Source organism: Thermobia domestica, chromosome 3, assembly GCF_964235325.1.
Source record: "Thermobia domestica chromosome 3, izTheDome1.hap1.1, whole genome shotgun sequence".
Classification (NCBI taxonomy): domain Eukaryota; kingdom Metazoa; phylum Arthropoda; class Insecta; order Zygentoma; family Lepismatidae; genus Thermobia; species Thermobia domestica.
The window spans coordinates 264822075-264829851 of NC_137456.1; the positions used below are offsets into that span (position 1 = coordinate 264822075).

The 7777-nt window shown below is 33.9% G+C and overlaps 1 protein-coding gene across 3 annotated transcripts in view; it reads right to left on the minus strand.

Moving 5' to 3' along the window:
- LOC145681636 (uncharacterized) overlaps nucleotides 1-7777 on the minus strand; it is a 421555-nt gene that overhangs the window by 386627 nt on the left and 27151 nt on the right. The window contains exon 3 of one of the 3 annotated variants that reach the window (XR_014130846.1): nucleotides 2937-3319. The exons of the other annotated variants lie outside the window; for them this stretch is intronic. The gene's annotated coding sequence lies outside the window, so the exon portion shown is untranslated. Of the gene's footprint in view, nucleotides 1-2936; nucleotides 3320-7777 lie in introns of those variants that run through there. 3 annotated transcript variants of the gene reach the window in all.

Consider the following 7777-nt stretch of genomic DNA (forward strand, 5'->3'; position numbering starts at 1 on the left):
TCAGCACTGCGCAAAATTCCACGAGCACTTATGAGATTCTTGCTGGTGATTATTCTTCATCCATGTGACTACTACAACTTTGCCTTTCTTTTTTAAATATTGAAACGTTCCTCGAATTTTTATTTCTTTCACATTACTAAAAGGATTGGGATGCAATTTTGTATAAAGTTGCAGTTGCACAATACCTAATGTTTCTCAAGTGAATAGTGAAAAATAATCGAAACATCTTCTAAAGGTCAATTATGTTACTGATAACTTGGTGATTGCCAATGAAAATTAAAAATGTCCTATTCACATTCCAAAATATTTATTTGTGTATTTCGAAACTTTTGTGAAATTGTGAAACTCTAGATCGCAATTATGATGATGCCTGCAGAATGAACAAATATACTTGTATATGCCTAACGTGATAATATGGTTCCTTTCAATATAAAAGATTCAGTCAAACAAAAAAAGTTAAAACTTTACGTTTTAGTAGAAATATTGACAGGGTAAAACAGAATTACAAAAGTACAACGGTAATAATAATGTGAGTTATCTCTTAAGAGCTGAGATTTCTGGAGAACGGAACATGATGCAAACTTCCAATTACTGCAACTGGAGCTCTCTGGAATAAAAGACGATTTTTGCGCGGTAGAGATATGGGTAAGAAAATAAGATGTTGAAGTAGTATCACATACACTTTGAAATATAAAACGCTATATGCTATAACCATATGGTCGCGCAAGTAGTGCATAGCGTGTTGGTCTCCATATTTCATCTCCCTCTCTCTGATGCACTACGTCTGAAATTGATTTGTCTTAAATAAAATTAGAAGGTTTTACAAATAAAGTCAGTCACAAAAAGTAGCACTACTCAGAGCAGCCACAAGGATTTCATTATATTTACTATTTAAATAAGTCATTGCGTGACATACTGGCATCTACTTGATTTTTCTAATAACCTTTAAGTTTGGGGCAGACCACAACAGTATTTTGTGTTACAGTACTTTAAATGCTCCCCGTTTGGTGTCTCTGCAGCCAATATGAGTGTGGTTGAGACTTAAAATTCTTGTTTTATTTGCTTTTCTGGAGCGGTGTAAAATGCAAACTTTAATGAAAATAATGCATTATTGGATATTCGTTTTGTTTACTTTCTAAACGGAAGTGTACATATATATTATAAGACGCTGAAGAATCTCATTATTAAGTAGACACTCGAAATATGACAAAAGTGTGAACACAAGTCTTTGTAAACAAAGACGAATTCTCAAGCCGGAAATGAGGGCTACTCAAATAGACAAATTGCCAGAATTCTAGGTATACATCATACTATCTGTGGTAGAATAATGAAGAAGAAAGGAAAGAATGGTATACCTTGTGAATGAGAAACTAAAAACAGCTGCGACATTGGATCAATATGTTTTTCACTTGGCTGTATCAGGCACAGCTTCCAGGGCTATGAAATGCAGCGATTATTTATTTTAATGCAGGTTACAACCTAAGTTAGATTACTGTTCTCAGGCGATTTAATGAAAAAAGTTACATAAAAAAGCTAAGAAAGAACCGACTTTTAAGTAATAAACATGTAAACGCCAGAAGAGAGTTCGTGATCAGACGGTGCATAGAGTGAGTTGAGGCACGTAATTTGCTTGGTTGAGGAGAAGTTTATGATTAATGGAAATGACACTGGAATGTTGACTACTTCTGAGATTCTAATTCGAGTTAATTTTCCAAGACGACAATGCACCGTGTCACATAGCACGGAGTGTATCGGACTGGTTTCAAAGTATGAATTAAAAATATTATGGTAACCACCAAATTCTCCGGATATAAATCATACACGGATTTTGTTGCACATTATGTCACGAGTACATGGGAAGATATATCAGTCCAGGAGCCAAATCACTGAGGAACTGGTGCGAATCTGGCACCTCGAACTGGATATTATTTAAGCGAAACCCTTGTGAACATCATATTACGTTGGTTTGCAGCATTAAGAGCTGCCCGTGGCGTTGTAAAAAAAGACTGAAGTGTCGTAAAGATTGTGGTGTAAATAACTTTCCCTTTTCATTTTATTTCAATGATTTACCTGCAGTTTGGCGATAAACTTTACACAAAGAGTGTGATAACATAAAATATGCATTAAATTTCGTTTCTGGATTTATAAGGTGGCTTGATTTGTAAAACTCAGTGTTTACAACTAATAATCATATATGTACTTTAGTTGCATAACTATTATAAATATATTATATACACTATTATAAAATATTATAAAATAGCACTACTATACTAGCACACATTAGAGAATTATGGAAAGATCAGTTGAACAGCGTGTGGCCAAAAATATATATAAAATACGGCTGGTACTAACAACATAACATCTTTTTCCAAAGTAATACTATTTTCTGTGACAGACTGTATTTTGCGGAAGATATACGAATGGTTTCCTATTCTATCTGACAAAATTAAATGTAGTACATATGTCCAAGATGAATGGAAGATAAGATAAAAACATTTTAAAGAATATTTTACTTAAATAAATGACGAAATTGCAATGATTTTAAACTTAATTTATTTTATAACTTATTGTAATTACCGCTAAAAATTTTATGTAGTTATTATGGTGATCAATTTTTTATACAATTCTTATTTTAATTCAACAAATTTATAATTTATTTTATTTTAAAATCTTCAATAAACAAATGATACGCTTATAAGAACTTTAAACATAATTTGTTTTAGTACTCGCATTACTGCTAAAAAAATTATATATATATATATATATATATATATATATATATATATATATATATATCATGGTTTTCAGTTTTTATAAAATTCTTATTTTAGCGCAAAATGTAACTTAACTATATTACATAAACATGACGCTATAATAATAAATGTAAAAAAAATTAGTAAAGCTGTTGTTTCTAGCCTGTATCAGTTTTTATTTTGTATAGCAGAATACATTTCACATTTACAGTCGAATGTGTAATAATAAAATTACCCACCTGATAATTTGGTTTCTTTACATTAGAGGAGTACGCAACACGACTTAATATGGCAATTTCATAAGGATCAGAGATTTATTTCCTATCAATATATGAGCACCTTTTGTGATAATTCTGATAAAAGTATGCAAGCTTCAACACCATTTGGGCATTCTTCCTAGTCTGTCGGATTGTTTTCTTCTACTGGCGTGTGTTTTCGCACCGGTATGTCATAATGTATCTGAACAGTGTTTCCTTGTGCTGGTTCTTGAGCTTCATTTGGTTTGTTAGCTGTTTTAAGTTCCTTATAGAAGCTAAACACAACGATGAGCATATACCCACTTAAATCTGAAAAAAAAATAAAAGAAAAATTGAAATGCAGTATGATATAACACAGTTAACTCTGAGCAGTTAATTTTCAACGACTTTCATAATAGCGCTATGTAGAAGTAGTGTGATCTACTACAGTATCAAACATTTGTTTAAAAGTTCTAGAACAATATACGTATAAAAACTACTTGACTGAACCATGCTCATCATAATCCATGAAAGTGCAAGATATTTCTAAATACAGTCGAATGTACAGAACGAGTAATTCATCTTGAGCATCAACATAATAACATTATTTTATGGACTTCGTAATACATTCTAGTTAACATTGCAGCGATCTCAACATAATTTTTAAAAGGATCTTAAATGTTTTCCTTTCACGATATTTAATGCATCATTTCATATATTACCAATCACCCACTTTCCCTCCCTTGCTTTCGATAAATATTATTTTGATATTAAATTAAAAATTGAAGCAGTCATATATTTTAGTGTGTTTGAAAAAGAAAAGGTATATTACCAATCACCCACTTTCCCTCCCTTGCTTTCGATAAATACTATTTTGATATTAAATTAAAAATTGAAGCAGTCATATATTTTAGTGTGTTTGAAAAAGAACTCCCTACTTTTAATGTTTTAATTTGTCCTACAATTTGTAAAAAGTGACATACAGCATTCTCGTTTTTGGTGTTTGATTCAACAACTCTCCAAGTTTGGCTCCCCTGCAGTTGCCAGGTCTGCTTGACCTTGAGACGGCACCATTGCTATTTTTCTTCTGTTTCGTTAGTTCTGTCCAGGCAGGAGTGCAGTGCAGAGCAACTCAGCAACAATGTGCACTACGCAAAAGAAAGCGAAGTTTGTTATTTGGCTTGTGAAAACTGAGTCAGTTATAACAGTGCAACCTAATTTTATTCGTCAGTATGTTGGTGAACCACCTACAGCAAAAACTAGCCGTCATTGGCTAGTGTCTTTCAAGGAAGCAGGTAGTGTTTTAAAAGCGAGAATTAGAATATAATCTCGACGTGTGCAGGGCCACAAATGAATCCAACGTTGAAGTCTACCAACAATAAACAAAACTTGAAGGAATTATCTTTCATGATATGAACTCACTGATGTAAGTTTTCATTCATTTCCCAATGAAATTTATAATTAAAATTAGGAAGTTCTTTTTCAAACACTATATATATATTTGAAGTGAAAGGTTCAAGGTCGTATTACTTCCCTATATATATATACTAGCAGCGTTCACCCCGCTTCGCTGGGGTCACCCCGGAACGCAATAAACTTTGTTACTTAGCTAATTTTTACTTTTTCGCTTTCAAGTGATATGATAAAAGCCATAGAAGATTGCAGTAAATGTTAACATTATATCGCCTGTCATTTATGTTAACCCGCCGAGTGACACGGTCATGTGGGTTGCATATAAATACGGTTAGATTTAGCTATGATGAGCTAACAAAGGATTTCTACGTTATGGACACTTGAATGGTCAATTATCTCAAGACACTGGTAATTGAAAATTAAAGTGATATGATAAAAACCATCTAGGGTCCAAATCTTAATAACCCCCCAAAAATGAAAGAAATTGGTTCAGCCGTATTAGCGTGATGAGCTAACAAAGGATTTGTACGTTCTCTTTTATATATATAGATAAATCCCTATACCAATATGGAGACCGTAATTAAACGTATCTTTTTGCAAAGGCTAAAACGGCTGGACAATAGTGATTTTTTTGTATATATCGTCTACAGACATTGGGATTACACCGTAGTCAATATTTTTTCTTGAAAATTCTTTTATTTCAACCTGTTCTCAAACTGACGTTCCTCTTAAGACATTTATATCAGCTACCTTTTCCGACTGCAAAATAGATGCTTTTCTTCCATAACTTGAGTTGATTTTTGCGCTGGTTCAAACACAGTTACCAAGGTTTGCTTGGGCGTCCAATTAGCTTTATAATGAAACGGAGTTCCGGCAAAGCGGTGCAGAGAAGTTTGACGCATCTCTAATTATGGTGAATGATATGTATGTATTGACGTGATGGAGCGATGACCTCTTTATTGTGTTCGTTCGGCTTTTTAATATATACAGTGTGTATCAGGCCAACCGTTACAGGCATTTTTTCTCGTACACGTAGACACTGCGAACAACAACAACAACAACAAAAACAACAACGACAACAAATTAATGACCAAATCGTATGTAATGATTGAAATGGCGATGCTTCCATATAGAGTAGCCTAGTGGAAGTACTTTGGGGACATCAACTCCAAAATTTCAAGTGGAGATTATTATCAATTTTGATTTCTTAGGAAGAACTATTGAAAAAGAAACAACTTTTACAGGTAACATTTCTCTTTTAATTCTACCCCTTGCTATTTACGTGTGTAAATCGTTGTTTAATTCACATTATCAGATAACCCGCCTCATGCATTTTTCTCCGTTGATAGTGCATTTAGACACTTCTAACAAAATTGAACTAGCAAATCGTCTGGGGTGATTGCATATCCAGTGGCGAGGCCGTAAAACTTCCAACGATTCAACTCCAAAATTTCAAATGGAAAGTGGTATCAATTTCGATTTGTTTGGAAGTATTATTGAAAAAGAAATTACTTTTACAGGAATCACTTCTTGTTAACTTCTACGGTTTGGCACCTACGTGTGTTATGTGTTGTTGAATTGCTACTATCTCACTGCACGTCTTAGGCATTTTTCGCAGTTCGTAGTGCACGTAGACACTCCAAACAACGACAAGAAAAAATGAGTGGCCAATTCGTATTTTAAGAACCAAATGACGTTGTTTCCATATCCAGTGGCATAGCGGGAATACTTCCACGACGATCGACTCTAACATTTCAAGTTGAAAATGGTATCAATTTTGATTTCTTTTGGAAGTATTATTGAAAAACAAACCATTTTTTCAGGCAACAATTTGTTACATTCTACAGTTTGACATTTACGTGTGTTATTTGTTGTTCAATTCCTACTACCAAACCACATTTTCCGGCCTCTTTCCTCTGTTTCTAATCCAGGTAGACAGTTTAAACAAAAAATGAATGACCAAATCATATGTGAATAATTAAATTTTTATTCTTTCATATTCAGTGGTTTAGTGAGGATATTTCATCGAGGGGTTAACTCCTAAATTTCAAATACAAAGTAGTATGAATTTCGATTTATTAGGAAGTATTATTGATAAAAAACAAGAGCTCAAACAGTATTATTGATATAGAGGTTTTCCAACCTGCAACACGTGCCAAAATTTAGCGTTAAGGTATCTTCGAAGAAATAGAGACTAATTATTTGGCTTCCTGTTATACTACACCAAACATTAGGACCCAGATATGTTGACTGTTATTTTCATATACGCAGTGAGGAACGTAGTAAGCGTTGCGTATGTTTACCTCCATTACCCTAGAAGGTCCAAAGTATGGTCTGGTTAAAACATGAGTTTCGGCCGTTCATCCACTGACAAAACTCCAGACTGTTACGAACATCATCTACTCGGAGACCTTGATGCAGATGAATATAATAATAATGAAACGCCTTATTGAGCAGAATCCTCCAAACCGTCATGCGTCTTATAGCGGCATCCCGGCTAATCCTCTTGCCGAGATTTAGGAAACCACGTGGAATGCAGCAAAAGTGTCGAGAGACCATTTATCCTGATGACTACGGCTAATCCGCTGAAGTTCGTTCTGGTTAGGATGGACGTGCCGAATCCTCTGCACACAAAGTGAAAAGCACACATCAGATACTCGTTGACGTTTGCGGACAGGTAGTATGTGTGTGTAAATATCTGAGAGTTCAGTGAATTTAAATAAATTAAATGCAAACCTTGGGGGAAAATTCGAAATTTATATAACGACTCTTATTAAAATTAAATTTATGGGATGAACCACCATTATATATATAGAACGTCGTTACTCAAAGTTCCACATTGTTTAGTTTCATACAAGCAATGTTACGAAAACCGCCGTAAAACATTTTACGCCTTGCATTTTAAATGTTACCTTTTATTATGGCACATCACAAACAAAATAACTTCACTCCATAGATTGGGTATGGTGTTTTACATAAGATGGATCTGGAATTATAACTTATTTGTTCTTCGTTGCTATGACAACGAATTTCTATTACAACAAAAGAGCAACGTATATCTACTGCAAAGAAATGACATCTATATGTCCTTTTATTTCATATACTTCTTCTTCCTTTTATTGATAACATGTTCATAATTAAAAAATATATTCTGCCCACAAATATAAATAAAGGTTTACATACAAGAATCGTTATAAGTTCAGGCGTGTGGGTTATCAGTCATGGTATGGGGTATATTTTTCTGGTATGGAATGTACCCTCTGGTTGTTCTGGAAAACTCATTGACGGGTCCACGGTGCTCGGAGAAAATCTTCACCCTTTTGTGATGTTTCAACACCCTTGCGACATTGCAGTCTTTCAACAGAACAATGTGAG